Here is a 6,766-nt window from a genome sequence, read left to right on the forward strand (position 1 = left end):
TAGGGTTGCACGATTATGACAAAAATCATAATTGTCTATTATTCCCTTGAAATTGTAATTGCGATTATTAATTACGATTATCACAATTTACATTGAATGATGTTTATACCATTGTTTGATGCAACTGCATGCCGTATTTTTATATGAAAATAAACAAGCTGAAAACACTAACTGAAAAACCTTTAGTGCTTTTCTATAGTATTAAGCCTCAAACGTCAAATATACATCGGATTGGTTTCTTCTTTAAATTATAAAGAAGTAAAAATATGAATGTTATTATAATGTTATACTAAAACTAAAACAATGGAAAAACCCTTAAGATAACATGTAGAAAGAAAAAAACATATCTTAAGCGTGCAGAATAACATAAGTGGACTTTGAATGATTAATTGCCGCTTTGAACGATTACGTAATTGTGGCGTCCATAATTGTAATCGCGATTAGAAATTCGATTAATTGTGCAACCCTAGTTTGTATGTTGTTGTTCCAGCCGCAGCGTCGCGGAAATAGAAACCGTTTCTAAAATAGAAATTTTGCGTGTCTCCATCGCAGCTAGTTAGGACAAAACCTCCGATTAACATGGAAAAAATACCTTTTATCGTGTGTCGCGGCGTCGCGTGCAGTTATGACACGGTGTAATAACCAATCACATACGATTCTGTTGAGCTTATGAACATAATGGCCAATCAGAGGCGTTCAGAAGAGTCATATTGTTCTTGTTTTGTTGTGCACATGTGCTCACTGAATTCAGCTCTCTCGCGAATTCTCTCATCATAAACAACAAAGAGCAGATGTGCGTGCGATGCAAGTATAAGAGATGTATTCATCATACAGTGTAGACGGCTTCACTGATTATAACGGGAGTGTTTTTTAAACTGCATAAACTCGTGCTAGACCGAAGTCAGCGATGATGTTCTTCGTTAATGCAAATGTTCTTTGCTCGTTTTCTGTAGCTGCTGTTTGAATAACTGAGGAAATGTAAGCATTGTAATTAGTAACTTATAATGTTTCTATTAAATTGTTTTCATGTTAAATACAAATTCAGTCATATTAAAAACATAAGGCTTTAGCCTTACGCTGGAGTTGGTTCACTTTCCGGCAATGAAACAGTAAATAAATAATTAGGTAAATTAGCACGATAATACCGTGTATCGGCAATCTCACGATAGGACGATATGACAATTCAGCATATCGCCCAACACTAACCCCGACTGTTAGTATAAAGCGGGGGCTCGTGTTATAAAGCGAGTACAGTCAGTACTCTCGACCCCTTGGTTTTGACCGAGGGAGCTTCATAAGCACACTTCAGGCCGCTCCATAGACCACAATGCAACGCGACTATGACGTCATCGCACATGGCGTTTAATTTATCCCCACCCCAAACAACTCTATAATATACATACTGTAATATTTTTTTACATGTATAACAGCCCAAGCATACCTATACACATACAGAATGCTGCACCAAACACATTTGTAAAGGGAAAAATGTAAACAATAACCAACTCCATAGTGATCAAGGGCTTAGGACGTTCCTAGGGTTCTGCCAGTAGTGGGCACTCATGCAACGTAATCAATGACGTACATCGAGTGCACTAGACAGAGGGATGTTAGCGAGTGAAGGGCGTACTGGAACCAGCCCCAGTTTATGACTCCAGAGTGAGCTGCCATCCTCAAATCTGATTGGCTGCTGGCCTCCGTCAGACTTATTGAACTCTTGTATAAAAGCAATATGGCACTCATAATCACAAACAGCACTCACGTGACCACAGGCGGCCCAATCACAGCCCTGCTGACAGTGATATCACTAAAATACAGCACGATTACCGTGATTCAGCATATTATAACCAACATGTGTGACAGCAGCGCACTTACACTAACGTTACTCTATATAAACACGACAGTCTGAGGAGGAGCTTCATTCAGGGAAAAAGAGGTCTCCATCGTGAATCTGTTTGTACTCACATCTCGGTCATGATGTCGTTTAAATAAACCCCGTCCACCAGTGTCATGAACTCGGACAGAGGAGAGCCATCGGAGCCCAGCGGAGAGACCGTCTTCACCTACAAACACACACACACACAGGTGAAGCTCTGCAGACCATCGCGACACGACACGACACGACACGCATCACCCACCCAGCACACCAGCGGAGACAGCAGAAAATCCTCCAACAAAGGCGAGAACACCTCCTGCTCCATCTTGTCCATGGCGCGGGAATAAAGCGGGAGTGTGCGGAGAATTGAGTGTTTATAAAGCCGCTCTCATTCTATTCCTCCGCATCCAGCCGCGGGAGAATCCGGCGCTTCTGACCCGAGTCCAGCCGCGCTCTGAGCAATCCTCCGCTTATTCTCCACCGGAGACCAACCCCTTCATCCCCAGCGAAGAGCCGCTGTTTTCCGTTAGACTGGCGTGACGCGGAACAAAGCGCCGCCTGTACTACAGCGAGCACACTAGCGAGGGCACTGATTTACCGCGCTCCACTTCCGCCGCGCACTACGGGAATCACACCGCCTCCAGCGCACTACACTCCAGAGACTGCACTGTAGTGTGCAAAACCACCTCATATGATGTTGCGTGGCGCGTCCAGCTATCATAAATACAGTAGCTATATTATATAAACACAGTACTTTTTTAAAATGAATTCAGAACATTGTATGCGCACACCGGGTAACCTACAGTATGATACATGCTGGGTTCCTAGGACTAGTGTATCAGTGCGCCATTGAGAACACGCCCACTGCTGCTCCCTTAGCAGGCAGCATCCGCACTGTCTGGAAACAATCCCACACTCCCTGAATGAGCAGCACACTGCGTTTGAGACACAGACACAGCGGTGTGAACAAATACATCTTGATAATGTCAGATAACTTTGATAGAAAGGTATGTAATGAATTCTGTTGAATAGCTGTCAGCTGTTAAATTTAATACACAATTAGATCAAACCAATTTAGCTCAACTAATGACCAAGCAGTGCTTCATTCTGTTCAGTGTGTGGTGTAAAAGCTCACATTAGCAATTAAAGGGGTCATATGATGCTGCTAAAAAGAACATTATTTTGTGTATTTGGTGTAATGAAATGTGTTTATGCGGTTTAAAGTTAAAAAAACACATTATTTTCCACATACTGTACATTATTGTTTCTCCTCTATGCCCCGCCTTCTGAAACGCGTCGATTTTTACAAAACTAATCGGTCTGAAAAGCGAGGTGTGCTCTGATTAGCCAGCTATCCAGTGCGTTGTGATTAGCCGAATACCTCAAGCGTGAGATAACACTCCAAAGAGAAAGGAAAAAATGAAATTGCATCATATGACCCCTTTAAAGAAAAACACTGAAGCAAAGCATGCTCAGCTCAAAGTGTCTGAATCATCTCTGATCCCACATCAGTTTCACTGGTAGTCCACTGTATGGAGAGTTTCTGGGTGAAATATGTCACAGTTTACTTTATTTTGCTCTCATCGCTTACATGAATGAACTCTAGTGTCCTGCACACATAGTAACAAAACATCAACAATGATATCTGCTGTCTGAGTAATCTTTGGTTTGACTGCATGGGAACAACAACCTTAACTTACAGTGTAATTACACATTTAAGTACTGAGTAATATTAATTAACTACATGTACTTACTATATGGTTATGACTGATAGGGACTTTTAAGTAAAAGTCTTGTATTAACCTCTGATGTATTTTTCTGTTACCATGTATGATTATATTTAATGATGTATTGTATCAAAAGAAATAGCATACGTTCATAAGAAAATGTTTCGTTTTCTAAAAAGATTTGTAATTCTAGTAATACAGTTTATATCAGGATCAGAGGGATGAGGGCAAGCCATGTAATACCAGAGTAAAGCATTACATTACATTTAGACATTTAGCAGATGCTTTTATCCAAAGAGACTTACACTCGAGGACTACTGAAGCAATCAAACTCAACAAAAGAGCAATGATATGCTAGTGCTATAACAAGTCTCAGTTAGCTTAACGCAGTACACGTAGCAAGGGTTTTTTGTTGTTGTTATTATATAATAGATAAAAAGAATAGAGCAAGCTAGTGTTAGAGGCCTTTTTTGTTTGTTTTGTAAAGTAATGCCACAACTTACACATCAGTGTTCAGATCATATCTCCTGACAAAATCAATGTAATGACAATATTTCCATCTGCTGAATGTAAGATTGTCATATTCCATATGCCTGCTGCTCTGGTGACTTCATGTGTTCGAGAGTCGTGAAAATTATGAAAATAAATCCAGGAATTATTGGATTGTTGGACTTCAAATCAGTAGAGGTCGAGGCATCCAAAGTAACTAAGTAACGAGCTGTTTTATGGATGGTAACTGTAATATTATTACTGAAATCTAGTAATTAGCTACACTACTAGTTACTGCAGAAAGTAATATTATTACTGTAACTAGTTTCTGCCCGACACTGCATTTCACAGTAAGTGTTGCTTGAGCTAGTCCACATGTAATACATTAAAATATGAAATCTTTATTAACACTGGGATAGAGATATTGTTTTTTGATTCCTCATTTTAAGATGAATCAACAGAAAATAAAACACGATTGGCATTTTTATGTCAAAGAGAAGAGAAAAACTAATGATCACTGAAAGCTCTTGCTGGGCTAGTGCTCATCATTATTTCTGCATAAACATCTTTAAAAAGTCAGTGGTGTTACTCTTGGAGAAACTACATGTTTCTCATGGAAGTGAGAGTTGATACATTGACATGTGTTAGAAAACACTCTCTGTCTTTTTAGTTCCAGATGTTTTCACCCTCCTTTTCTTCCCTCTCCCTCTTTCACTCGCTACCTATACAACGCATTCTCTCTGAATCCCCCTCCTCTATCTGCTTTCTTCTCTCTCTCTCTTGTTTTAGTATCTCTTACTCATATTCGAGGTATGCATGCGCACATGTATACATTAGCTTCTCTTGATTCAAAGGTCCAAATAAGGACATGATAGCTAGGACTCAAAATAAGGTAATGAGGTTCGTGATGAAACCATGAAGATAGTTTAGCATCCTTCGCAAAAGTCTATTCCTAATATGTCCATGTTTTTCTGTTCATATGGCCATTTTATATAAACACATGTTCTTGGCCAAAGATCCTATATGTATGTCATCTATATCCTCATTGGTTAAAGGGTTGAAACTCCCCTCGACATATGCCTATATAATATCTTTGTATCTATGAATAAAGTTGAAGTATTGAGAATACCATTGAATGTGTGTTTTCTTGCTTCCCGGCCGTTTTATACACTTTAAGGGATTGAGAATATTCTAGGTGGCAAAGAGAATCCATAGGGACCGATTGTTAATTTCTAACAACATGCTTTTCTTCTTGTTTTCTGCTGATGTCTTCGGCGTCACAGCAGCATCACACAACTGTCTGTGAAGTAATGAAGATCTGAGACTTGTGGAGGAGTAATGCTAGCTGAACGTGTGCGTGTTATCTCAGAGAGCTCCTGAGAGAGTGCAGCAGATGCTCACTCGCAGCTGACGCAGAGTTAGTGATCAGCGCTGACACGAGACTAACTCACTGCTCACTTCAGTGTCTCAGTACAGCCCAAAGAGCTGAGCTCGCCGACACCGAGTGCCAATGCCTGTCTTTTCATTTCAAACTAAACCACACTTTCTACTTGATATATGAAGGCAAAGCACAGGCAGTGAATCTGCTGAAACATAAAGGCTAGAAGGACCCACAGAGAGCGGGCAGCTGGTTTCTTCATGCAGACTGGGACCTGTTGTGATATCTGATTGGTGAGATTGCTACTGAGTGAGGGGGACTTCCCAATAGAGTTCAGTTATACCTGTTACGCTGGGGATCGGTGTCTCCTTATACACAGCAACACAACATGGTGTCAGAAGCGGCTAGAACTGTCTCCAACAACTCTGCAACTCAACAACACCATATTCTGTAAACGTAGCAAGACAGATCCCAGTACCTTTAATGGATAAAGTCAAGGAAGAGTTATCTAGGATGGAGAAGCTCGACATCATCCAGAAGTTTGAGGGACCCAGCGGCTGGTGTTCTGGGATGGTTCCAGTACTCAAGCCTGACAGCACGGTGAGGATTCGTGTTGATCTAACTAAACTGAACAATGCTGTTAGGCGAGAGAAGTTTATTTGGCCTTCAGTGGACCACACACTAGGCCAGTTAGGCAGGGCAAAAATCTTCACAAACTTAGATGCCAATTCTGGATTTTGGCAGGTCCGTTTGGCCAAAGAGCCCCAACAGTTGACTACCTTTATTACGCCATTTGGGCATTATTCTTTCAAAAGGCTTCCATTTGGGATCTCCAGTGCTCCAGAAGTGTTCCAGATGAGAAGGTGTCAGATTTTGGAGGGACTGGAGGGAGTCGTATGTCACATGGATGACATTCTCATTTTTGGAAGATCTCCCGAGGAACATGACATCAGACTAGACGCAGCTCCAAAATGCTGGTTTGACGCTTAACAAAAAGAAATGCGAATTTGCAAATACAGAAAGTTTCTAGGACACAGGTTGTCTTCAGCTGGGTTACAGCCGGACCCGAACAAACTGGCTGCTGTTCAAAATCTGCGTGAACCTACTAATGTGTCTGAGGTACGCAGCTTTCTGGGAATGATGAGCCAATTGGAGAAGTTCATTCCAGAGCTAGCCGAGAAAACGAAGCCCCTGCATGACCTCCTCTCACAGAAAAGTCTGTGGTCCTGGGACGCTCCACAGCAGGAGTCATTCGCAATGCTGAAAAATGAGCTCATCACAACACCAACTTTAGCA

Source organism: Sinocyclocheilus rhinocerous, unplaced genomic scaffold (genome assembly GCF_001515625.1).
Source record: "Sinocyclocheilus rhinocerous isolate Xijiao unplaced genomic scaffold, SAMN03320098_v1.1 scaffold1381, whole genome shotgun sequence".
Classification (NCBI taxonomy): Eukaryota; Metazoa; Chordata; class Actinopteri; order Cypriniformes; family Cyprinidae; genus Sinocyclocheilus; species Sinocyclocheilus rhinocerous.